The 26,136-nt window shown below is 38.6% G+C and overlaps 1 protein-coding gene across 2 annotated transcripts in view; it reads right to left on the bottom strand.

Annotated features, from left to right (window-relative positions):
- Nucleotides 1–26,136, bottom strand: part of LOC129776125 (protein pinocchio) — a 120,796-nt gene that overhangs the window by 25,290 nt on the left and 69,370 nt on the right. Inside the window, exon 1 of one of the 2 annotated variants that reach the window (XM_055781556.1) lies at nt 5,361–5,788. The exons of the other annotated variant lie outside the window; for it this stretch is intronic. The gene's annotated coding sequence lies outside the window, so the exon portion shown is untranslated. Of the gene's footprint in view, nt 1–5,360; nt 5,789–26,136 lie in introns of those variants that run through there. 2 annotated transcript variants of the gene reach the window in all.

The raw sequence follows: 26,136 nt of genomic DNA, 5'->3' as shown, positions 1-26,136 counted from the left end.
CGTAGCACACGCAAGGTATTTCCCGAGCTATGTAGCGTAGCGTGTGCCGACCCTGAGGCTTTTACGAGTGAGTTTTGTGCGACGCGCAATCACAGGCCTTCGGAAAAGCAGAAGGTGAAATAGAAGAGGAATATAAGGGAGAAGTAGAAGGAAATAAACGGAGAAACAAGTAGAACAATAAAGAAACGGAAGAAGGAGTGAAGTAAGAAAAAAAGAAGGAAGACGAAAAACAGAAAGAAGAGGATGAAAAAAGAGGAGGAAAAAGAATGCGAAAAAGGAAAAAGGAAAAGTAGAAGATGAAGTCGAAGGAGAGAAAAAGGAAGAGGAAGTAGAAGAAGAGAAGGAGGAAGAAGCAGTAGAAAAAGAAAAAATAGAAGATGCTAATGAAATAGAAAAAAACAACGTGTAGGGAATAGAAGAAGAAGAAGAGGACCAAGAAGTAAAATGAGGCTTAGAACAAAAGAGAAAAAGAAGAAAGAAAAAGAAGAACAAATAGAAGGAGTAGAGCAAAAAGAAGATAAGAGTGGAGATGAAAAAGAAAAAAAGGAAAGAAAAAAAGGAGAGAAAAAAAGAAGAAGAAATGAGAGAGAAGGAACATGAAGTAAAGTAGAAATAAGGAAGAAGTTAAACAGTAAGAATGAAACGAAGGTTGAAAGAATTCATGAAAAAATAAATTATCTGCGTATCAAATATAGTTTGACTGTGTTCTAGATATTACCACAGTTTCAACAATTTCTGCACATCCGGTGGTACTGAAGATCAACTGTTTAGTGTAATCATCAGAAATGCAAGGGTTTTTGAGACTGCAAAAATGCTTTCGCTATTTTAAAGTTTTCATTCAATTGAAATATTTCAACTTTTGGAGCCGATTTCATCGATGCTGAAGAACTTCGTTTGTGATGTTCGTACACATGCTCATGTTGGGGTATTCTTAAGCACACATTTTAGATGGTCGAAATGGTTGAAATTTTGTATTCGGCTGTTCTGAAATATGATATCAACTGGAGTACTGGAAATGAAATAACATATCTATCGAATGAAAGTTGATGCAGATATCAATAAAAAAAAGTGTTCTTTCATTATGACAAGCCGATATCATATACGTTCTTAGTGTTTTGACATACAACAACGAGAGCTCATCACGGTCCTTGTAGGTCCTTGTTGAATTTTAAAATAATTAATACAATTTTGAAATAATTAACTCAATTTTAAAATACTTAATTTAGTATCAAATAACGTCGTTCCAGAAGTTTTCAATCTGACACATAGATGCCACTGCTGTAGCAGACTCATATGGTTTCTGTACAGAATAAGATTTTGAAGAATAAATGCCTTCACGGCAATGTGACGATTATTCCACAAGTTTAAGTGGTTTTGAAGTTTTTAGTCATATTTCAAACCGAAAATAAATCGACATATTAGATATACCATGTTGCGGTCCGAGTTGAAAGGATGTCTTCCATTCTATTGCTTTGCAATATAAGATTTAATGGTGGTAAATCTATGCCGCCGTATTCAGTTTTTCGATCCTTCAGAGTGAATTAAAAAAAAACGTATTTTGGCTTACAAACCTTGGAGTGAAAAAAAATCTCATTTACGAACATTTCCAGTTTTGAGATGGATCCAACTACAAAATTTATATGCGATCGATTTTGAGGTTTATAGTTATTGTGATAGTCTATGTTTCCGGGCTCCGAAATCAAAGAAAAGAAATCCCTTGTCAAAATACATGTGCTAAAGAGCATCGGTAATAATTTCTTAGTCCTACGTTAACAATGCGGTAGTATTTTGAACCCTACCCTTTTGTCTTCACTCTTTCCGTTCACTTCAGCTTTCGTTTTTGATTGCTTCGTTTATGTGTACCGGAGTGAAGTGAAATCGATGTACTCTCTATATATGCTTAAACATCGACTCTTCTGTTTCGTTTATTTCTTTTGTCGTTTCCTTTCAATTCGGAAAATAAAAGGCTCCATTATCATCGTCAAAGTGTTTCTTTTCGCATTCTAGAGGCTCTCTCAGCTATTCAATAGAATTTTTCAATACGCCAAATTGAATTGCCCTGGACTGTTTTCCAAAAAAAGTGGTATAAAAAGAGATATAGGAGGGTATAGAAATTACGCTTACCACTACACCACCAACGCCGGCAATTGATTACCCATGCTGGCCTACTGCACAGCCTCCTCGCGTTAGTTAGTACGTTTTGAATACAATAACGAAACTGTCTTTTGATAAAACCGCTACAAAAAATTAATGTTTCTATTCACTCTGAATATGACGATTCAAAACTTCGTTTTAGTGTTTCAGTGTGAAAAGAGAGCTGTGATATGATGAGCCAACGAGAATCAGGAGCAAGCGTTAATGAGAGTGACTTCGCTAGGTTCTAATGCAGACACATTTCAACGAACAGCCCACAGCCCTCAATTTTAACCCCATTGAGAAAATGTTGGGTTAGTTTGGACGATGAAGTGCTTATTAACAAAAAAAAATCAATTTTGGAGCTCTTGAAACCGCGTGGGAGAAAATTGACTAGGAACATCTGCACAAACTTGTCGAAAGTACAACCAAACTAGCGTTGGCAGAAAACATTTCATCTTCGGCAGAAATGATGCTTTTTCACTTTCTGATGGGTCAAATGCGCAAATAATGGCTGTTTTAAAAGCTTAAAGAAGGTTTGTATGCTTGGGAGCAGACATCTCTTTCTTTTTTCTTTTTTCATTTTCATTTTTTTAAAATGAAGTTGGAAAGTGTTTTTAAGAGGAAAAAGAAGAGCATACACGAATATATATATGTTTTTCTGTCTGGGCCGTGTATTTGGAAAACTATACGAAAAGCTTTCATATGCTTTCATTTTCTCCTGCTCATATTGGTTCTGGCATATATATTATACTAATTATATACACGTACTGGGAAGTAGAGCATTTTCTGTTATTATTCGGCTCATTTAATGTAATAAATCGGGATGCCATAACATGTGCTAAAAATTAACTTTGGGTGTATGTCACAACGAATGGAAGCCGGGATTAAGGCAAAAGTAGACCGCACCAAATACTAACAGTTTAGTACCCATTAAATAAAATGAAAATCATGTGTCTGATTTATCATGTCCAAGAGAAAATCTATCGACACTCATCATAAATGAAAAAAAAAATGAAATAAACCATAACCATTCGCATTTTTCATCCATATTAATTCTGAAATAGACTTAAATGCTGCATTCACCCCATATACCATTTCTTATAAGTCGAAAGGAACTTTGTATATAACATAACTTCTGCAGCATGTCGAATGATTTATTTTATCTAGTGCTGTATTTCTTTGAGCTTGTTACTCGAAATACAACCAACAAAATAATCTCAACGAAATACAGATGTGAAAATTATGCAAATATTATTACGTTGAGAGGTCGAAGACCTTCGTGAACTCGAATCGGAGAAAACCTTATTAACAGTAAGAGAGAGATAGAGAGAGAGAGAGAGAGAGAGAGAGAAAGAGAGATTAAAAGAGATTTTCATAACATAAAATGTCTTGGTTACACCCGGGATTCTGATCTATTGGCTATGTAGCTTTTCATTTTTCGATCGTGTTCATGTAAAAAATAAACATATAAGATATTTCATTCAGACAACAATTAAATTCGCCTTCCTTTGAACAACATTTTGCGCATCAACCTTATTTTCTCTGGCCAAAAGTCAGCCAACTTCGGCCGTCCAAAATAGAGCCATTTTCATTAATGTTAGCAAATTCACCAGGAACCCTGATGTCCCATGTCCCATGTCTTACCCCTAACAATTCAGCACAATAAAGAAGGCATCAATTTACCAATTGATTCCAATCAGACTGCGCTCGACACAGGCCATAGAAAGCCTTGCCTTGGGATGTGGGAACTTTAAGTTATTCTCCGTCCGGGTTGCTGCTTGATGAAACTATCCCGTGTGGTGGGGCGTGGGTTCAGCAGTGCGGAATAAGTTAGTTAGCACCGGCACTTGACTGGTTTGGGCCAGTGTCAACTGCTGGGAACTCAATTACCGGGCGATAAATTGATCGGCGGCATCAATCGTTGGACGCCCTCGTTGCGGGGGGCTGAGAGTATGTGTGGGTGTGTGGTTAGGGCCCTGTGATTTCTGAGCCCTTCATTGAACAGAACTGAACAGAATTTTGCCGGATTTGTTTGGTATGTCTGATTGATCGGTGAAGAACGAACCGGTTACAGCTGGTCTATTCATAGTTAATGCGAGTACAAAGTCCGGGCGAAGCGAACGCGAAGGTTGGACGTCGATGCGTAGAATTGGCCAACATTGAACAAAAAAGAAGTGGGTAATGGGGGGAAAATGGTAATCCCTAGACAAAGACGAAATCTTCATAGTTCGGTCACATGACTTGGGGCACAAAACATGATGATAAACAACATCAACTGCGAAATATGGAGGCAGATTATGTGCGTCATCGGTGGAGTGAGACAAGCTTCGCGGTATAGCAGTGTTATTCATAATCTGCGATGGTAGGCCTCGAGCAAAAAGAAGTAGTCATGAACCGGTAGGTGTGACCGTGTTAATGAATGGGCCCATGGCTATGAATCAAATAAGATGATTTTCGTCATCAAATTCGGATGTTTGTTGGATGAGTTTTTTCGTGAATCAGAGAGCATCATAATCGAAATCAGATCTACAAAATCAAGTGGTCTTAACCGGAAATAAAAATAAAGTATGATTTCAAAAATAAAAATTTTAACCCGTCGTCGCCAGCTTCACACTTCATCACAATACTTTAAAAAACAACGATCAAATGCGTTCAGCCAACAAAGCGCTCTGAGGCGCTTTGTGAAGGGACTGATATACTCAGCTGATTTCAAGGAATTCACCAGAAAAAAAAACAACAAAATAACAAACAGAACCACTCCCGCAATTAGACGGCGTGTTCAGGCGCCGTGTCCCGCATCATTCAGAAGAGAACGAGAAACTTACATACATTCTTCGTCCGACATTGCCAGACAATTATACTCTTCGCGGGTAATAATAGCGCGGGTTAGTTGACTTGTTGAAAATTCAGCACACTTTTAACACGGCTATGAAAACGCAGCACGGAGGGTGGTGCGCATTATCGAGAGCTGCTCTGTTGAACGAATTGCCCAACCTCCAGCAGCCGTGTAAATGAAATCTGCTACTGTCTGCTGAGGTTAACCACTTCCATGCATCATAGCAAATGCTAACATGGAAATGCTCTCAAACGATTGAAATCACTGGCATTGAAATTCGATACACGAGACGGTGCGGAATCCGGAGATGAATCTATTGGACAGTCATTGACCTACATCCTTTTCTGGCGAATGCGAAACAATATTCAAAGAAGTGTTCATTACTTACATTGTATTTTTATTTTATTCGTTGGCTTATTTGCTTCAATTATTTGACCAAGCAATGCTTGTTGTTAACAACGTTCAACAAAATGCACCACACTGTTTTAATGTTTCGTAATATCCTGTATTTCTTGACACAGTTTCACTTTGTTTTATGCACTAGCTACAAATGCAATCGCCTTAACATGCGTGCACTTGCTTGAGTCGACACAGTTCCAACTTATTGTGGTTTGAATTCTCAGCGCCAATCACTTGTATATTTTCGGTGGTTCAACGAAGCGAAAATTTGTTTTCTGTCGAACAACTTTTTACACCATAAACAACACACACAGGACCGCAATTAGAAATCGTTCAACGCAAGTAACACTGCAGAAGCAGAGGTAGACTTCAACCAACCGAACAACGGGCAGCAACTGAGGGCCAATCGGAACGATTGCGATGTATTTATAAACTTCACACACATCATTCACACCGCACAGTGGAAGACCCGCCGTTGCTTGTAGCTGGGTAGCTGCATTTCATACGGTCTGCTGTGTTTGTTGTTTTGATGCGGCCCCTATCACACTTGCATGCAGTAGCTGCTTTATGCTAATCGCTCGTATGATGGTGGTTGGCTGGGGTACCTGGCAGATTAAGGGTGGTCAGTTTTTCACCGGCTGTTGCGATTAGATAAGTTTTTTTTCTTGAAGATTTAGTAAATGAATTCATGTTTTACTGAACGTGAACTGTGACTGATCTCTACACATATACTAAGAATATATATTAATAGGCCCCAGAAATATACCGAATTAATATACTAACAAAAACTCCTTTAAATATTCTTCTTCTTTTCATTATTATTTTGAAGCTTTAGATTTTTAGCTTGGAAAGTTTAATCTAACCCTGGTTTCATGGCAGCTTCGTAAAAAGCATTTCCGTTAAGTCCAGCCTGTGAAAAACAGAAACATTCGTTTTGCGATTGCCCTGTTTTAAACAGCATGGATCCGAAAAATAGTATGAAAGTCATGGCCCTTCTACTCAATGCTCAAGTCAATCCCTCTAAATTGTGCATGCAGTGATCATTTTGCTCGCTGATGCCGATCAAAGATCCCGATCCCGAACTGTCAATCCAGATCCTACCAGTTATCTCACAGTCTCAGCTGTACCCGTCGTTATATTTCAAAATTCGAAGGCAGTATTTATCTGAAAGGAAACTGCTTGCTGGAGAGTCAGTAAAAAATCGAGATTTTGCTTTTTTTCGTTTTCGAGTGGTGGTTTTAGCGGTGAAGTTTTTGGAAAGGTTCAACATTTTCCGGGGACAAAGTTGCCAAAGTAAAATCTATCTGTGTTGTAGACGCAACGTTTTGCAGCATTGTTGTATTATCCGATGAGTCAGTTGCTACCAGTGTCTTAGAATATCAACAAATATTCACGAGAAACGAATATGATTTTGTTCCAGATGACTTTTTTTCAGCTTGAAACACACTGCCCTCATTATATTGATGACAATAACAAACGAGTTCATTTTGTTCATATCGCTGTTGCATGAGCAAATTTGCTATAATGAATGAACGCGTCATTGAGTGGGGTTCATAACTTCGCTGTTATTTATACTTTGGATATCAAAAGCAACAAATTGATATTCATCACATCCGAAACGATATTCGTTCTGGCATTGAATTTAAGTTCAAAATAATTTTTTTTTGGTGAGACGGTAGCAACGGCATATGCAGAATGGATACAACGAGTGGTTCTAGCTACCGTCAAGTCATTTGCGACATTGGGAATTTCATAAGGTATTTCCGATTACGGCATCCGGCAACTACAAAACCCAACCGCACACAGCAGCCTCAGGTTAGAAGTTAACAACAGCTGATATTCATTTGGCTGAAATGAAATTCAGTTCTGACGTTTCCGATAATCAAGATGAAAATGACACTGGGTGGAAAAAATAAACATCAAAACATATTGAAGGACAAAAGTTCATTTGCTCATATTCAATGGTTGCCTGGATCTGTCATTTTAATTTTCGTTTGGAATATACAGGTTTTCGATGCAACCTAGCCCGAAAATCTATGCATTTGATCTTAGCGAAGATGATTTTTTCCAACACTGGTTGCTACCTCCGCTCCAGTAGGGGAACCCGAGGCAAGAGTGCCCATCTGATTATTTTGCCTATTTCCATCTTTTACAATTATTTAACTACAGAACTTTGTTTTATACAGATACTGCATATATCTCACATGTTATCAGCTAGAACCTTAAATATTTTTTATTGGAAAACAGATAAATACTAACTGAGCTTCTTACAACTGCAATCTATATAAGAACGCACAAGCGCAAATTAACGAAATACCATCAGTTTCTTTATGTTTGCATGACTCCACCCATAAATACAAATAGAATAATTTTTTTTAATTATTGTATGAACTAATTTAAATCGTACGCATTTATTTCAATAAAAAATAAATTTGTTATCTCTCAACTTCCGGGGCAAAAGGAGCCATTATTACCGGGGTAAAAATGCCATAGTCGTAACCTCGAATTCGATCTGTCAAACACAAATAGTGTAATCGTGGTTGTGTTTGTGGTTGTGGTCATGGTTTGTAAATATGAACGGATTTCGTTCCGTTCCGTTGTTGTCGTACATTCTGTAAACCATGGAGACGAGCTGCGGAGAAATATAGTTTGCCCAGAAGAACATTAGCCAGATATGTGCAGAAGATAGGCCGTTTTAAAACTGTGTTTTCTAAACAACAGGAGGAGTAACTCGTGAGTCACATCCTTAATATACAGAAGTTATTTTATGGGCTGACAACACACGACATCCCGAACCTAGGGTATAAAATTGCAGAGTGAAATAATTTAGATCACTCTTTCGACAGAACATCGAAATTGGCCGGAGAAGATTGGCTTGTCGGTTTTCGTGAACGCCACCAGAACTTGAGTTTGCGTTCTTTGGAACCAAAGTGAATTTCATAGTGCTTTTTTCATCAAAAATTATATTTTTATATGATTGGCACTCTTGCCCCGTACTGGAAAAATACAAGCCAAAAACAACATTTTTGTAAATGAAACATTTTCATAGTAAACATAACTTTTGAACAATTTGATGCATAGCTACACCTAAATAGGAGTATGAATGAACAAATCAGCAAAAGAAATGGAAAAAATATAACAAAAGAGCATTCAAAAACGAGTATTAGCTTAAGGTGGCACTCTTGCCCCGGGTTCCCCTAGATGAACTCATTTGACCATTCAAAATCCTTGTCCGAAAGAACCTTTCTAGAGAATGGATAGCAACCTGGAATAGAAATAGTTTTTTGCAGGATGGTTGAGTAGCCAATCGTTCTGGGAAACTGAGGGCTTTTGCTTGAAAGGGCCCATAACTGAAACAACCAGCGGTTGTAAGCGATTTGTGACATAAAGGGTGTGTCACATCAAATTGCATCACGGAAAAAAACGCTGTAGAAATTCGCCCAGTAGACCGACCCTTTGAAAATTTTAGACAGTAAAATAAGAACTATTAAACAACTTTTGGCATTTTCTTTTTATTCATACTTCGAGCCCAAGCCCGTATGCTCGCACCTTCCTCTTTACCCCGTCCATAAGGTTCTGTACAACGTCAGGTTGTAGTTTTTTTTTTAACAGAAATCCATTTTCTCTTGAAGTCCGCCTCCGATTTGACAACTTTTGGCTTCTTCCGGAGGGCCTGCTTCATAATCGCCCAATATTTCTCTATTGGGCGAAGCTCAATGGGCGGGTTCATTTCCTTTGGCACGAAGGTGACCCCGTTGGCTTCGTACCACTCCAACACGTCCTTTGAATAGTCGCACGAAGCGAGATCCGGCCAGAAGATGGTCGGGACCTCGTGCTGCTTCAATAGTGGTAGTAAGCGCTTCTGTAGGCACTCCTTAAGGTAAACCTGCCCGTTTACCGTGCCGGTCATCACGAAGGGGGCGCTCCGCTTTCCGCATGAGCAGATCGCTTGCCACACCATGTACTTTTTGGCAAACTTGGATAGTTTCTGCTTGCGAATCTCCTCCGGAACGCTGAATTTGTCCTCTGCGGAGAAGAAGAACAGGCCCGGCAGCTGACGAAAGTCCGCTTTGACATAGGTTTCGTCGTCCATTACCAGGCAATGCGGCTTCGTCAGCATTTCGGTGTACAGCTTCCGGGGTCGCGTCTTCCCCACCATGTTTTGCCTTTCGTCGCGGTTAGGAGCCTTCTGAACCTTGTATGTACGCAGGCCCTCCCGCTGCTTGGTACGCTGGACGAATGAACTTGACAAATTCAGCTTATTGGCGACATCCTTGACCGAACTTCTCGGATCACGTCTAAACTGCTTAACTACGCGCTTGTGATCTTTTTCACTGACGGAGCATCCATTTTTGCCGTTCTTCACCTTCCGGTCGATGGTTAGGTTCTCGAAGTATCGTTTTAGTACTCTGCTGACCGTGGATTGAACGATTCCCAGCATCTTTCCGATGTCCCGATGTGACAACTCCGGATTCTCGAAATGAGTGCGCAGGATTAATTCACGACGCTCTTTTTCGTTCGACGACATTTTTCCAAATTTACGAAAAATTGACAGTGAAGCATGGCCAACGTGATCTATACACTCTTATCTGATTATAAGCGAAAGCTGAAGATATAATTCCTAAAAATCAAATTTCTACAGCGTTTTTTCCGTGATGCAATTTTTTTTTTTTTTTTATAAATTCGTTTATTTTTACAGGCTCAGTTACATAAGTTTAAAGGAGCCGAAATCTTAAATATATTTTTAAAACTATATATATGAACAATTTTCTTAAATCTATGGTTAGTAATGTGGGAAACCGATTACTCGTGGTGGACTCGAGATTAAAAGGGTGACATTTTCTCAGGAAAAGGATGGGGTATAAGGAAATTATTACAATGTTGATAATCACACACACTCAATTCTTAAATCTATTCGTACATCAGTTGTGAATTTACATTTCATTCTTCTGTTTATAGCAAGCGGACCAATTACTCACAAAGGAAGAAATGGAGGGTATAAGGATATAAGGATAATCACACACGAACATCGATAGATTTAAGGAAAACATATATTTGGGACATGTAATCAACACATCTCTCACCGGCACATTGGGCTGCCTTCCTCTAGCCCGAAGGGAGTTCTCTAAATTCGATCTGGCAACAAGATACACCTCACACGACCAAACAACGTGTTCGATGTCGTGGTAACCTCGGCCACAAACGCAGATATTGCTGCCGGCCAGATTGAAACGAAAGAGTAGCGCGTCTAACGAACAGTGATTGGACATGAGTCGGGAGAAGGTGCGAATAAAGTCCCGACTCAAGTCCAGACTTTTGAACCATGGTTTGAGGCTAACCTTAGGGATAATCGAGTGAAGCCACCGGCCCAATTCATCTTCGTTCCATTTGCGTTGCCAGTTAGCGATGGTATTTTTACGGACTAAAGAGTAAAATTCATTGAAGGCGATTTGACGCTGATAAATATCGCCTTCAATCGCACCTACCTTTGCTAATGAGTCAGCACTCTCATTACCCGGAATTGAGCAATGAGAAGGGACCCACACAAAGGTAATGACATAACAGCGTCTGGATAAAGCACTCAAAATTTTTCGTATTCTCTCAAGGAAGTACGGCGAGTGCTTTTCCGGCCTCACTGAACGGATAGCTTCGACAGAGCTAAGACTATCCGTTACAATGTAATAGTGTTCAACAGGTCGTGAGGCGACGCTGTCCAGCGCCCAATGAATTGCTGCCAATTCAGCAATATACACTGAGCAAGGATTCTGAAGACTGTGTGAGGTGCTAAAAAATTCGTTGAACACTCCAAATCCTGTGGACTCATTTATAGTGGACCCATCAGTAAAGTACATGTTATCACAATTGATACCCCTATATTTTTCATCGAAGATCGTTGGAGCGATCCTCGATCGTTGGTAATCTGAATATCCATGGATATCTTGCTTCATGGACAGATCAAAATGCACAGAGGAATTGATGTAGTCAGGGAAACAAACACGGTTGGGAATATACGAAGAAGAATCAACCTGCATGGAGATGAATTCATGATATGAACTCATGAATCCGGAGTGAAAATTTAGCTCGATTAGTCGCTCAAAATTTCCGATCACCAATAGGTTCATGACCTTACACCGGATGAAGAACCGAAGAGATAATAAATTGAAGCGATCTTTTAGTGGGAGTAGGCCTGCCAAAACCTCGAGACTCATGGTATGCGTTGAGGGCATACATCCCAACGCAATACGGAGACAAAGATACTGAATTCGCTCGAGTTTAATAAAATGTGTTTTGGCAGCTGATTGAAAACAGAAACTGCCATAATCCATCACTGAGAGAATAGTTTTTCTAGACAACATTATAAGATCTTCGGGATGGGCTCCCCACCAGGTGCCGGTAATTGTACGGAGAAAATTTATTCTTTGTTGGCATTTTTTACTCAGATACCTAATATGGGCCCCCCAAGTACATTTGGAGTCGAACCAGACCCCAAGATACTTGAATGACATAGCATGAGTGATCGGTTTACCCAAAAGTTGAAGCTTTGGTTTTGCTGGTCTATGCTTCCTAGAAAAAACCACCATCTCTGTTTTCTCCGTGGAGAATTCGATCCCTAGCCCAATGGCCCAGGTTGAAAAATTGTTCAAAGTATCTTGTAAGGGTTCTTGTAGGTCGGATTCTGTTGATCCTACGACAGAGACCACTCCATCATCTGCAAGTTGTCTTAGGCTGCAATTTTGTGTAAGGCAATTGTCGATGTCGCTTACATAGAAGTTGTACAAAAGGGGGCTTAAACATGAGCCCTGGGGGAGGCCCATGTAAGAGACCCGACTTACTGCCGAATCTCCGTGAGAAAAATTCAAATGCTTCTCACAAAGCAAGTTATATAACATATTATTCAATAGAGGCGGCAGACCCTGAGAGTGTAATTTGTCTGTCAAAACCTCTATTGAAACAGAATCAAAGGCCCCCTTTATGTCCAAGAATACTGAAGCCATTTGTTTTTTTCCGGCGTAAGCCATTTGAATTTCTGAAGAAAGCAACGCAAGACAATCATTCGTCCCCTTGCCCCTACGGAACCCATATTGTGTATCTGAGAGTAGGCCATTCGTTTCAACCCATCGATCAAGGCGAAACAAGATAATTTTCTCCAACAATTTCCGTATACAAGACAGCATTGCTATTGGGCGGTACGAATTGAAGTCGGACGCGGGTTTTCTGGGTTTTTGAATAGCTCGTGATGCAATTTGATGTGACACACCCTTTAAGGTGGAGAAGATACATGAATTGTTAAATTTTCTCGGACCTATATAATTGTTTCCAAAGTGCAATGACTTTTTGATTGATTTTTGATTTTTTTAAATTGATTCGTTTACGTTGCTTTTTGCTACCTTTTTCAAATGTTCCAGAACTTTGAGAAACAGTATTCCCGTTATGCAACCGTTATTTTGGAAATTAGCAAAGACAATGCACAATGATTCAGGAGGTGCATTCAAGTGGAAATCAGCATTTAGAGCTCGACAGTTATGCTCTAGACAAAAACTGTCGCTGTCACTGTCGATAGATGTTTACATCTATCTATAAAGATAAAAAAGTTAGATTTTTTATTTCATCAACAATTCTGGTCACCATATTTAAAAATGAGCGCTCTATCATATGTTACAACTTTGTCGAAAACAGTTTTTGTCTAGAGAATAACTGTCGAGCTCTAAATGCTAATTTCCACTTACATACATCTCCTGGACCATTGTGCAATGGACCCAGTTGAACCACCTGTGAGCTAGAATCATGAAAACGTTCTATTCGAAACAAGTTCGATAGCTCTTTCCATCTCATCTCCGTTGATGCTGGTTCTATCGGTTTTCTTTTTGTAGTTTCGAACCATCATTATGTCTGAGAATCAGACTAAATTGATGTTTGTTAGTAAACAACAATCAGACACAAATTTTATGAGGTATTAAACAGTATCCGAATATGCCCCATGAACGATGTCCGAATGTGGCCCTCCACCATCCGAAGACAAATCATAATTTCATCTGATAAATAGACCTTTATTTCCACATTGCATGCACGTTCTTGTTCATTTCATATTAGTTACTAACTGAGGTGGTGTACTTAAATTTCTAAATCGTTCACTAAGGAATTACTTAAAACTTTAAGCTCATTTGATCCGTTTACCGCCGTAGATGGGACCGTTTCGAACACAAAGCACGAAGCGCTCTTCCGTGTTGCACATAAAACACTACGTACGAGATGAATATGTTCACGTTGTTTTTGCAGTTTTATGTTTGTACACAAACATGATTTCTTCGTACCTGTGTTTGAACATGTGACATGTTTGTATTCGTAGTATGTTTGGACACGTTGTTTGATCCCAATGTGGCACATGATGTTCAAACACATGTCGGTGAAGATACCAATAACTTTTTTTTTGTAGCCGATAGAATGACATTTTTTTTCATTTGAATTGGACACACGCCATCCTACGAGATTATTCTTAGATGGTGGAGTCTTATAACTGATTTACAGAAATTTACAAAAATGAAATGATTTTAAGAAATTTACAAAAATGATCAAGTCCTATGGCAACTATTTTTGTAGTCGATGGAATTTAACTTTTTTTTATTTGAATTAGAAACACACCATCCTATGAGAATATTCGGAGGTGATGGAGTCAGAACTGACCGATCTGATCATAGGAACCATTTGAAATTTCAAGAAATTTAAGAAAATAGTCAAGTCCTATGGCAACTATTTTTTGTAGCCGATAGAATGTCAATTTTTTTTTATTTGAATTAGAGGCACACCATCCTACGAGAATATTCACCCCCATGACCCAATCTCACCCCCATGAGCCATTCTCATCTCCGTCGACGGTACTTGAAATCTTCGCAAAAGAATTTTGAACATTTTTTGAGAACCAAACTTTTTTTTCTCATTTTTTTATAAAAAAATATAACTCGAAAACTCTGATATTTACAAAATTGTGGTCAAAGAATGAAATGTAGAAAATTTTGTTTAATTTTTTTTAATTTTCATTAAAAAATACAAAAAAATTTTTAAAAAATTTCGCTGAAAAAAAAATTTAAAAATTAAAACTTATTTTTCTCAAAAACTCAAACTTCTCAAAAAATTCCCAAAAAAAAATATGAATAGCCCTTATAATTCGCACTAAGTCGTCCATACATCGGAAGATGGACACTTTTACAGGAAAATTTATTTTTTAACAACAACTTTTTTATGCTTTCTTTGAAACAATTACAACCAATTCTAATACGAGTAAAACATTATTTTTCAGGAGTCTCCATACAAAAATGTCTTATATTCCAAAATTTATAAAAGATAGAAGGACGTGAACCTTCGACGAAAGTTCATATTTTAATAAGATCTAAAATTTTGTCGAATACACTATATCGCTATCTTGACTTTAAGGGAGTATACTAGTGTAGAGACACGGATTTCGGACGTTTTTTCTAGCTCCGAAAAATAAAACAAATAATATTTTTACCATCCATTATATCATTATTTGTTCATCTATCTTTTACCGATAAAACAATAATTGAGCGGAGAAAAAAATTATCATAACGAGAATAGTTAAAAGCTGATGCGGCGGCCTTCCGGCAGTTAACCGGAACCGAAAACATGCGTGTAGGCATGTTTTTGAATTTTTTCTTCGTTTTATTTATCAATTCCTTCTCAGTTTTCGCGACAAAATTGTTTGAGTAGATCTTACGCTTCAGGTTTGCCCAGAATTTCTCGATGGGACGCAGCTGGGGGACTTTGGGCGGGTTCACCGACTTGGGTACCACATCGATATTCAGCCGCTCCATCTTCTCTAACGATCGCTTCGAGTAGTGGGCCGACGCCAGATCCGGTCAGAACACCGCGTCTTCGCCGTTATGGTATTTCTTGATGAATAACGCAACTTCCGACAGACACTTCGTACTATCAATTTCCCCGTTCACGGCCAGTCCGGTGCTAAAGAAGAGCGGCTTTGACATCCCCTTCTCACTGATTGTCAGCCACAACAGCGCCTTCTTGGGGAACTTGGTGCGTGAAATAAACTTCACTTCGGATCTCCCTTCTTTCGTGGGGGAAGTAAAATACGAAGTGCCCTGCCAGTCGTTGTCATCCAGGGTGAGATAGGTCTCGTCGTTCATCACCACCGCCACGTCGCGATTCGCCGGGAAAACCGACTTGACCATTTTATTCAGCCGCTGCCGCTGCGTCATTGCCTGCAGCTCTGAGACCAGTGGACGGGACTTCCGCTTCTTGACATGTACGTCCATGTTCGCCAGGTATTTTTTCACTGTTTGACCGGTTGCACCGACCTCCCGGCCAAGCGCACGCAGCGATGTAGCCACTTTTCCCTCGATCTTCCACTTCAGCATACTTCTTGTCGCTCAGGGTCGTCGGCCGTCCGGAACCGATATTTTTTTTTGATGCTCTGATTGTTGTCCAATAGTTCCAAGATGTTGCAGATGCTATAACGGGAGTAACCGGGGTTCACAATGTACCGCACGATGTCCGTGTTCGACGCGGCGGAGTACCGTTCTTTGAACGCGCACACTTCTGAACGGAGTAGCTTCACTGTTTTCGCCATCACGGTTAGAGTTCGACTGATAGAGCTGTCAATTTTTTTCATTTTTTAAAGCCAATGGAAAATTAGTAGTTTGTAAATAATTTGTAATATGAAATAACTGATTGTATTTAAATAAACCGAGGTAAATGGATAAAAAGGTACGTTAGGTGGCTTAATAGAGATACTTTTTATTGTGTGACAAAGAATTAATATTAAAATTGAATTTAAGTATTTACAAGTAGACAAGTCACTTGATGAATCAAAAGAATTTTGAACCACATCATTACCGAGTAAATTCTACACAGAAAAAAACGTACCATACCCCCTCTGGGTTGTAACCATGTTTGGAATCAGAATATACGATCTAGCTTGTTCAGGCTTCAGGCTTGTTCGTCTCCATCCCATATAACAATAAATTGTGAGTCATGCTGTGCAGACAGTCTACTGATAAAGACTGTCGCATTGCCATTACGGTTGATGATAATAAATGAGTGATGGCGATGATAAACACAATTCAGGAAACATACAAACACAAAAGGGGCCAATTCACAGGTATCAGAGTGGAAACAACATGCTGATCGGGTTTCAACATACATAGAATACTTTTCAATCAGTTACTTATGAAATTTGTCAGGTATAAAACAAGAGCAATTAAAGAAACCGTTCAATAATTGTGAAAAAAAAACAATTCCACTTACCTAAAGTAGGTAAGTATCAATGCCATTCTCGCGAAGCTAATCTCCCAGATTGGACACGTTGATTTGGTCGAGTGAGCCAGCAAACAGTGTACGGCACTGAGGCTACGCGAACGACTGATAACGAACTAGTTTTCGAGCAAGTGTTTGTGCTGACCATTCTGATGAATAAATGGAGGGAATAGGTGTTTCTGGTTGCGATTGTTGCTTAAATGGGTGTGATGTGAATGGAGTTGCCGCCAGATGGTCAAATTTTGTTCGAATTATTTCTTCCAACAAATCGAACTTCACACTTTGGGATAATCGGTGTCAAACGGATCAATATCAGACTCGAAACAATACACTATGGTAGAACTCTACACTCTGAACACATGGTGATGAGCTATTTTGGAGATATTAAGAGAACCAAGAAGTGGAACCAGCTAAAACTATGGTGTAGATAATTTCGCGTGTGAATATGAGCCCGTCTTTTCAATAGATTCGCTTGTGCTCTGAAATGTTAAAATTTGTGTTCGACAGTATCTTGTGTCAATAATTGAACTCAATTTATGAAATACGGTTCAAACATAAACAAAAACTAATTCTAACTCAATGAAACTGTAAATTTTCATTCCAAATGAACAACATATGCGGATAGTTTCAATAATACAAATGTTTCAATTGAAAACCATATAACTTGCTTGAATATATCTACGAAGAGAAGATTCCATCGCATACAACCACTAAATAATGGATCAATATCATGAAAACCACAAAAAAAATTAAATACGCTAAATTGGAATAATCATTGGTAGAGGATTGTAGTCTAACACAATTTAAAATAACAGTAAAACTGAATGACGGTCCATGAATTGCTCCAAAATGTTTAAATCAACAAGAATAGTTCAAGAGGCAAGTAGGTGGTTACCAAATTATTACAACGACGGATCAAACGTCAAAAAAAAATATTTACGAAATTTGAAGAAACAAACAAGGAATATTAAATTCATGTTTCGCAAAGATACTTCAATTCAATAGGTACAAAGGACGTGTGAGCATCTCTGGTGTGAACACAGACACCAATTTACGTGATAAGCACGTGCATGAGTGATGAGTACAGCGATCGGCTGTTGCACACTATCGACACACGAACATAAACATCACCCGCAGTGATGTATCGTTGTGTCTACTGATCGGTGACGTATGGTTAATACCCGTCGAGTACAGACTCCCACAGATGAATTAGAATGATGGAAGAACACGTCTGTGTAGAGGTGCTCCGTGTTTATGTCATTGCAGTGAGGCTGGGCACTATCGAATGGCAGCAGGGCAGATTTGTTTAGGTTTCATATGACAGAGAGGGCGGCGGCGATGGCGATGGCGACAACGACCGCACACGCTAAGCACACGAGGCATCGTAAACTGCGTCATCGTCGTCGATTGATTGACTCCTAGAAGGTGATCATCATTTCCATGCCTTCAACATTGTTGACTTTTCCGGCAAATTGTTATGTACGTTGGCGCCAAAATCAACAGAGGAAATTTGGCGCGTGGGGGGCGTTCCGGGAAGGTTTCTGCGTGAATCAAGTTCTAGGAAATATTTTACGGGTAATGGTAATGATTGTGTAATTTTGCAGTGTATGAAAAATTTGCAAGTGTACACCATCACCCATCCCATTCATGGGTGTTCGTAGTTTTGAATGGAGAAACGGTCTGCTAATTTTACGAATGACGAATGGTTATTCTCTGTTCATTCCAGCGACAGTGTTTCGCATGTGATCAGGCTTTGAGTAATCGATAATATGATACGGGTAGTTTGTTTATATATTTTGTTACACAAAAATATTAGTTACATTAAAATTTATTGAGATTGTGCTCAATTAGCAATAATATATTTTTAGTCTGGCTGACGGCATTCGTTTGTGACATTTCACGATGGAATTCTCTACGTCAGCATTAATTACTACAAATAAACAATTGAAGTGTTGTTGAAAAATTAAATCACGTTTTCGTAACCGCGTGCCAACTGTGGGCGTAACGAGTTGGTCATTGCCCTGTACACGTGGGTCAGTTCCGACGATTCTAACGTACATTCAGTTAGGTTTTTTTTCCATGGTACTGTTATGAGTGTACAAAATTTACATTTTACAAAGTTTTCTCATTATTCTTCTTCCTTCTTCAACAATTTTTCTTACGGAATTGAATTACCCAACTATTACCCAACCATTTCCTTCCTTCAACTATGGTACTCAATAGTTGGTAACGGAGAATGGCATTTATTCAATTCGTAGCATTTAGTTTGTTAAATTCTTGCCTACCACATACATGTTCAAAACGGCGTAAACATAAATTCAAGATTTTTTTTTTACGTAGGACTACGGGTCTGATTCTCGAATACACTTCACGGAGGAAACGGAATGAAACGTATCCGCGATGACAACGGTACGGTGTCGATATCTGGATACGAGATTAGTTTCCCACTAAACTTCTCATTATTATCTTCAGATGAAATTTTTGTATGAGATTATTATATCACATGAAGAAAACGTTTTTTCCACTCACATTGAATACCAGTTTGATACGAAGAAATTAATTTTCATTGATGATTTTTTATTTGAAAAGTGCTCATTCTGCCTGAAAACTCATCATTATCTTCGACACTTCACTAACTCGTAAAACGTAGTTCAATGGCGTGCCGTTTATTTCGTTTCCACCGTGAAGTGTATTCGAGAATCAAGCCCTACATCTTCTACATCTACATCGGGAAACAGGTCACGTTTTTAAGAAGTAGTTTTAACGTTAAATAGTATTCTTGCTGCGAACGCATGTTGATGATTTTCATAACTAATCGAATCGGAAATTCATAGATTACGATTCAGACAATAAAATATAATCCAATAGTAAGCTTTTGGCATATTTATTTCATTCAACTTCAATACCATAACCGTATGCTCGCACCTTACGCTTAACTCCACTCATAAGGTTCTGTAAAACATTTTGGCACAGCTTCTTCTGTACGGAAACCCACTTTTTCTACAAGTCTTCCCCAGATTTCACCTCCTTGGGATGCTATTGTAGTATCTGCCTGTGGAGGTGATCTGGCGTAGTTCAATTCTCTCTCCCGACATTCTTCCAAAAATGGAAGTAAAAATGACGAACCAGCAGAAATGTGTTGAAAATCACTATAATAGAGAAAAAAATATAGTGCCTGCCAGTTATTCGAGGGGCCTCAGTTCCGGTGCGTTGGGGCGTTTCCGGGACATCTTTCGAATAGTGGCACGAAGCTAGATTCAACCTAAAAATCGCCTCATGTCGCTTCAACAGAGGAAGCAGACACTTCTGTAGACTCTCCTTGAAGTAGGTCTATTCATTTATAGTCCCGGTAGTTATGAGCGGTGCACTCCGTTTGTCACATGAGCAGATCGCTTGCCATACTTTGAAAGTTTCTACTTCCTTCCTTCCTCCAGAACATCAAACATGTGCTGAGCGGTGACGAACAGTAGTCCCGGAAGCTGCCGGAAGTCCGCCTTGACGTGAGTTTCATCATCCATGATGAGACAATGAGTTTTCGTCAGCATCTAGGTGTACAGTTTCCAGGCCCGCGACTTTCCCACCTTATTTTGCCGTTCGTCACGATTTGGAGCTTTCTGCACTTTGTACGTATGCAGTCCCTTCCGGTCCTTGGTTCTCTGAACGAAAGACTTGTACAAATTCAACTTTTTGGCCACATCCCTGACTAAAGCTTTGGAACATCGATTCTGACAGCATTTCTCCTTCCGTCCGATGCTCAGAGTTTCGTAGTAACGTTTAATCACACGACTCACCGTTGACTGCACGATTCCGAGTTGTTTTCTGATGTCCCGATGAGAGAGCTTGAAGATTTTCCAGGTGCTGGCGCAAAATCAATTCGCAATTTTCAATTTTCCAAAACTGACAGCGATAAAAATACAGTGTAAACAATGCACTCGAAACTGTCTCTATCCAAATTTTCATGAGAAAATACGCAATGGGTAATTTTCTACAGTGTTTTTTTTTCGTGACGCAATTTGATGTGGAACCTTTATACATTTCTGTGTTGCCTATCCGTGCTCTCAATAACGTGTAACTTAAGTATCAGCAAGGTGGAATTTGTATATACCACTGCGAATTAGGTGCGAGTAAAACGCTCACAGAGTCCATTCTGCGGACAATGTGGGGACTGATTGATTTTTTTTATTATAGATGCTTTAAATATTTGATATTTGTATCATTCGTTTCTAGCGTAAAAAAAGTGAGAGGCTTAGAATGCAAGGGGTGTAAGTGACTTGATCGATTTCTCTTCATCAACTTTTTCTTTAGTTAATAACTCAATTGCAAAAACGTTCCAATTTAAGTTTGCTATAGAATCTGATAGGTGAGGTTCTGACCTATCTTCCACAATGTCAAATACAGCTGGGAATGTATTTGAGGCTAAGCTATGACCAAAAGAGAGAGTCGATGTAGAGAAATCGATCAAATCACTTACACCCCTTTCATTCTAAGCCCCTCAAGTATCAATCAATTCCGTTTAGACTTACTGTGTATTTAGCGCGATTTAACGATTCATCAATAACCCAGCAACGATGAAGACGGCAGCGGAATCGAGGTTTTTTAAGTGACAAACATACTATTGAAGAATTAATTAACAAATTTCGATGCATTCTTCAATAATATTATTATGTAGTAAACGATTTAATTGAATAAAATAGTTTCATGGTTCTACGTCAACAATACAGTTGTGTCTTGGATAATATCCAATTTACAACAATTTACAGAGTTTTTACATTCATCTTATTTACAAAATATTCAAAATACTTTTTTCAACTATGGTAATCACAATATAGTAACGGAATATGACGATGATGACTCCACCAAACGAAATATATGGCAACTGGTAGAGAACACAGATAATGTGATGTTGGATTTGAGGTGGAACAATATGGAAAACTATTCAAAGTGGTCGAGGAATTCATATATCATAGCAAACTCGTAACCAGTGTTGCCACGGTTTCATCTGTGCTGAAAAGGTTAACAATCATTTTCATCTCTACTTTTTCTTCACAAAATGTGTACCGAAATCTGCACCATTAAAATATTTCAGGCATAGAAAACATTATTTTATTAGCATAAAAATATTACTCAAGTCTCAAATTACTCATTTATTTGATAGGGCGTTGCACCGTAAGTTGAAATCAAATGTCAGCATGACATGTAAGTTTGTGTTGAAAATGTATTCGTTTGTGCGCTTGAGACGTCATGGGAACTGGTTATAGCATTGTTGTTGTCTTCGATTTTCAAAATTCAGAATACCTCAAGAAAGGTTGAAACCCGCCATAAAACGGAAACCAGGAGGTTCATGGAAAATTCAAACCAAAACCTGAACTCAAGCAGTCCGTCAGAGCACCACGTGTGGTGCAAATAATCAAAAAGCAGATTCGTCGAAATCCAAATCAATGTGGACGTAAGATGTCCAGGTAGCGGGGAATGTCTCAGTCATCTATGCAACGTATTTTGAAGAAAAAGATCTTGAACACACAGCTTACAGGAAACAACGCTTTCATTGACAGACTAAATGGTAGTAAGAGTTCAAAGATGTCATAACTTTCTCAAGCGACGTTGGACGAACTTCCAACGAATAGACAGAAAGCGGCAAGACATATGATGAGGAAAATTCTACCAATTTTCGCAGGTAATCCAGAGGAATACATGAAAAAGATTTTTACCCCTTCCGGTACAGATGAAAATTTGGCAACACTGTATGTCATATGTTGTCCGCAATAAATCCTGAGAACTAGAGAAAAACCCAACAAGCTGAGAAAGATTTGGGATGCTGCTGATACGGTTGAAGGCGCCTCTCTCAACTCCATTTTACTAAAAAGTTCTACCGACTGTGATGTGAGTAAATCTTCATACAAGAACATGACTGTCAGTGCCAGAAGTTCTTGTTCAGAGACCGTCCAGATCAGATTCCAGTCGTGTACGGCATGAACGTAGCCACATCCAAACTAGCGTTGCTAGAAAGCATTTCATTTTCGGCAGAAACCATGTCTTTCCGTGCCTTGTAACCGTACCATATAAATTATACAAATGCTTACCAGTATTTTGTGAGTCATGGCATTTTCTGTCATTTTTACGCTCATTTAATGTAATAAATCGGGATGACAAAACATGAGCTAAAAGTCAATTTTGGGTGCATACTCTCGATTTGTCAAGAATTAAACTCCAGAGAGTTCGAAGCAGAATTTTCTTTACGCAGTAGCAGAGTTCACTGCTTATTGTTTATCAATGCTAAAATACTCATGCAAATAACTACACCCAAAGTTGATTTTTAGCACATGTTATGATATCCCAATTTATTACATTAAATTAGCTGAAAAATAACAGAAAATGTTCTACTCCCCAATACATGTATGTAATTTGTATAATATATATGCTAGAGTTAATATGAGCGAGCGAAACAGGAGACACATTTAAATGAAAGCATATGAAAACTTTTCGTGCAGTTTGCCAAATACACGGCCCAGACAGAGAAATGTATATTCTTTTTTATACTCTTCTTTATCCTCTTAGAAAACACTTTCCAACTTCATTTTATGATGAGGTGTAATATTATCACGCTTCTATATAACAGCACTGGCAGCTATATGGATAGCGTGGTCGTGTGAAATAGCTTTGCATTCCAGCCGGCCTTGGTTCGATCCCCATTGACGTCGTATGGACTTTTTTTTTGGCACAATCCCCAATGAAACGAGAAAAGAAAACAAAAAGAGATGTCTGCTCGCACACAAGCAAACCATTTTTAAGCTTTTAAAATAAGATAAAATAAAAATAAGCAGTTTCGACAGCCTTTGCTGTGGAAACAATGGCCAGATTTTGTACATAATTCCGTGGAGTTGTGGCCTGGCAATGATGAAATTAACAAAGCTACTGTGGAAGAAATGATTATCTACAACGTGCAACAGTCGATCAAGCTTCGATTTGTCCATGTTTCAATGTTCAGCCACTGGGTAATACTACACATTTTCGTATCCTACCTACATCGCGTTTTCTATAACTTCCACTGTCACAAACGCGACGAAACGATGGTTTTAGAATCTTCAATCAAAGAGGAGTTGAAGAAGGCGGAAACAACGGCGGCGCTGCCGAAAATCAGATTAACACTTTCGTCGCCCAGAGCGATTTGGTCGAGTTTCTTGCGGAGCCCGAATTCAACAGTCGGTGTGCTAGAGAAATAAGATGGCAACGATAATAATGAATTCGAGTTCGATTCAGGACTACTTTTCTGTTGAACCCGAATGTAATCAACCGACTGCTGATTGGGAAACTTATGAAAATAATTTTTCAGCCAATTGTACAGTGTGGCCAATGATAATAAAAATGAAATTCAACCGAACGTACTTGCTCCTATGTTCTATATTCGATGACGATGAATAACTACAATTTTTCTGGAGAAAATGGAATATTCTGTTCAATCGATTGCGAATATTTTGTGAATATATATTCACCAGTATATATTCACCAAGAACCAAGAACCAAGAACCAAGAACATAAATATGTCACTTTTGTGGGAAAATATCGTTATAAACTATATCACATTTGGTAACTCCGACTTTCCACGTGATTCGTTTTCATTGTTCTTTGCCTTTGGTAGATAAAAAGCTAAAAGAAGAGGCAAGTTGCAAGTTTTTTTTTCTGAGAATGAGAATAATAATTGTGCAACTCGGTTAGGCCCCTGTTTATTTCAAAAAGTTTTTTGCTTAGACGCCATGTGATTTTTCCATCCTCAAAATGTTCACCGAACGGCGTAATAGTAAATCTGAAAGCGAGGGAAGTAGTGACGACGAAATAGTGCGAAGCGCTAGAAGAAAAGTTTCGTGTATTATATCATCGAGCTCCGATTCGGATATTAAGGAACTATACGCAAGTGAAGACCTGGACGATATGTTTAATTTTTGAGAATGATTTTCTTACAGGTCATTTAAAATGTAACGGCTTATTGATTTTCCAATAACTTTGTGAAACATCATATTTCAATCAGACATGTGGTTTTTGAGTTACGATTTTTTGAAAGAAAGATCAATCATTTTGATTACGCCCTTTTGAAAATCAGTCGTAATTTAAATTGGTCATATAATAATGAAAATTATAATTTTAGGTAGTTTCCATCATTTGTACCAAGTTTCAAAAAAATCGTAGAGGGTCTGGTCAGCAGCTGACTGATTTGGGGTGGAATCGCCCTATACGGAAGTTGTATTGGCCATTTTGAACTTGGATTTTTCATGATCTAATGTCACTAGATCTTTTCATTTGATATCCATATTCATAGGGTTTTGAAATAAAAACATATATATATAGCCATTTTGGATTTGTATTTTCACAAATAAGTATGTTCTACTAATCAAACCTTTTCATTCGATACCCACATAGATGAATTGAGGAAAAATGTAGCCATTTTGAATTTGCATTTTCATAAATAACTGTGTTCTACTAGTCAAGCCCTTTCATTTGATAGCCATATTGATGGGGTTTTGATAAAATATGTAGTCCGCCATTTTGTAGCAGCCGCCATCTTGTATTTTTAAGATCGTGGAATAAGCAGTATTTTAACGACAGCAGAGATAAAGGCGTGTTCCAAATATCAGATCAATCGGTCAACAGGAAGGGGGTTCAGTTTCTATTGATGTGGGACAACCATACTGATAAACATACAAACATACTTACAATAGGTCATGCTAAATAAAATAAATAAAAGTATAATATAAAACTATTTTTTTATGTTTTTGATTTTTTGATTATTCTACATATCCCATATTTACATTTAAGCGCCTATTCTATCAAATTCCGTTTCAAAATCCTATTAAAATTCAAGGAGGAAAGTGTCAGAAAAGGGCCTCCCAGGAAATACACCCGTCACCCAGATCTGGGGGACGGGGCGATCAAAGTGTTAACCTTGACTTATTTACGATCTTTTACATATGTAGGTTTGGACTATTTCGAACCAGGTTTCGCAAAATCCAGTTCCAGAAACGCGAAGCGGTTGTTAGCACTATTTACATGAATGAATACGGGATATCCAATCGAAGGTTGTCCATAGTTGATCAACACAAGGCTGTGGCATGACAGTGAGAAAATTTGTTTCGCGGAAAGGATTACCAGCGAAGATTTTAGTAATAACGCGACGAATTTCCATGGAGCGAATGATTCATTGTAGAATGAGGTCAAAAAATCGTGTTTTATAAAAGGAGAATCCAAGGTCAACATGCGCCATTCCCATAGAGTCAGCCGCTCTATAAGCTTTGAGAAGTGAAAAGTGGATGGAAAATGGGATATGGGAACGTTAGATAAAGTAGTATCTGCCGGTAATTTCGACGAGATCGGAATAGTTTAATGAAGTGAAGAACATCGCGGAAGGAGAGCTGAGTTGAGAGTTGATCGTTTATGACAATATACCGAATCAATGGATAGGAGGGAAAGACAATAATGTTGTGTAATGA

This window comes from Toxorhynchites rutilus, chromosome 3, assembly GCF_029784135.1.
Source record: "Toxorhynchites rutilus septentrionalis strain SRP chromosome 3, ASM2978413v1, whole genome shotgun sequence".
Lineage (NCBI taxonomy): Eukaryota > Metazoa > Arthropoda > Insecta > Diptera > Culicidae > Toxorhynchites > Toxorhynchites rutilus.
This window is presented reverse-complemented; position numbering and strand designations above follow the sequence as displayed.